Genomic DNA, 1,857 nt, shown 5'->3' on the forward strand with positions numbered 1-1,857 from the left:
ATTAGATCAAAACGATTAGACGATATAGGGATGAATTGGGTAGAGCGAACGCAAAAGACAATTGGTATTCAAGTCTTTGATCTAGCTAATCAACTAGTCACAAACGAAAAGGTCTAGGTGATAGGGAACCCTCCACTTAGTAATTCTAGTTTGAGTACTTGCTAAAGAGAACTCTTGGCAAGTCGATTTGGGTGATTAGCACATATATCATAGTTATTTGGTTACAAACACGAGAACTATAGAGAAAAGGGAACCCTTGATCTTGTAATCGAGTTTGCGTGTTTACTAAAGAGAACTCTTGATAAATCTATTAGGTAACTTACACACATATTCATTCAATCGGGTCTTAACAATATAACTTACATCCAATACCGAGGGTAAAATATCTAGATGAACATTTCGTCTCTTTGATCTAAATCAAACTATCTTATTTGCTTTCTTTGCACTTGTTTTCATTATATAAACTTAAAAGACCAAAAATATTGTTTTTACTTTTAATCTTCTCTGATTTGGCTAAATCGTTAAATAGCCACAAAAACATAATATCTTGTACCTTTAAGTTTCATTTACTTAGTTAATCATAATATAGTTTCTAATTCTAGTTTGACTAATACAACTGTCCTTGGAACGATACACGAAACTAAACCATTATTTATACTACTACACGATCGGGTACACTGCCCGTTAGTGTGTAACAATCTTTAATCAGTATTTTTCCATACTATTTCATACAACAATTCATATACCACGTTTCGCACATCAAGTTTTTGGCGCCGCTGCCAGGGACAGTTTTGTGTCAAAATAGAATTGTTAACTAATTTGTGATTAAGTAGTTTCTTAATTATTTTAAATTATTAATAGTCTTTGATTTTAATTTTATAAAATCGGTGCGTTTAATAGTTTTGTTAGTAGTGTGATTGACAGATTTTAGGTTGCATATGCGGCATACCCGAAGTTCAGATTCTCCGTTACTTACACCGCTTACAGAACCTGATAGAAAGCTTGGTAGGATCCCAAAAGAAGTACTTGAACTTTTTGAATCTTCATCAAAGCAAGAAACCTTTGATTCAGAATCAAGTACAACCAAGCCAAGATACTCTGAATTTGGTGAACCCGTTCATACTCCAAATTTTGAAATGGAAGGAGAGGCAAGGCAGATGGTACCAAGACAATCAATGGCGGCCAAGATGAAAGCAACCCGAACCGGACAAGGTAGTGCCATTACTCCGCCCACCGGTGAAGAAAAATTTGAAATAAAAGGACCTATTCTCCAAATGATTAACAACATATGTCAATTTGGTGGTGGTCTGAATGAAGATGCAAACGAACATATTCGTCTTTTTCAAGAGATATGTCTTCTATTCAAACTTAAACCAGACACTGATCAGGCCATATTTTTAAGACTTTTCCCATGGACACTCCACGGGGAAGCACGAAGTTGGTTAGATTCATTGGCCGAGGCTACAATTTAAACTTGGGATGGTATGATGGAAAAATTTCTTAAGAAATATTTTCCAGCTTCTAAGTCCGCGAGACTCCAACAAGAAATTACCCAATTCTGTCAAAAGCCGATGGAAACCTTATATGAAGCATGGAATCGGTTTTCTAAAATACTAAGAGGTTGTCCAAACCATGGTCTGGATACCTTCCAACAAGTTTAAATTTTTTACAAGCGTTGTGATGTTTTAACCCGAATTTCCATTGATCAAGCGGCCGGAGGTTCACTCATGGACAAAACCGAGCAAGATGCTTATGAGATAATCGAGAAGCAAGCTGATTATTCTCATGAGTGGTATCAAGAACGACCAATTACTCGTAATGCTCAAGTCCAAAGCGCCGGTGCTTATGATGACCTTA

General features: G+C 36.2%; 1 non-coding gene across 1 annotated transcript; it reads right to left on the bottom strand.

Annotated features, from left to right (window-relative positions):
• Positions 1–1,532: 1,532 nt before the first annotated feature.
• Positions 1,533–1,639, bottom strand: LOC139846077 (small nucleolar RNA R71). The gene has a single exon (XR_011758822.1). It is a non-coding gene; the product is annotated as a small nucleolar RNA R71 (small nucleolar RNA).
• Positions 1,640–1,857: the final 218 nt, after the last annotated feature.

The sequence above is a fragment of the Rutidosis leptorrhynchoides genome, chromosome 4 (genome assembly GCF_046630445.1).
Source record: "Rutidosis leptorrhynchoides isolate AG116_Rl617_1_P2 chromosome 4, CSIRO_AGI_Rlap_v1, whole genome shotgun sequence".
In the NCBI taxonomy this organism is placed as follows: Eukaryota; Viridiplantae; Streptophyta; class Magnoliopsida; order Asterales; family Asteraceae; genus Rutidosis; species Rutidosis leptorrhynchoides.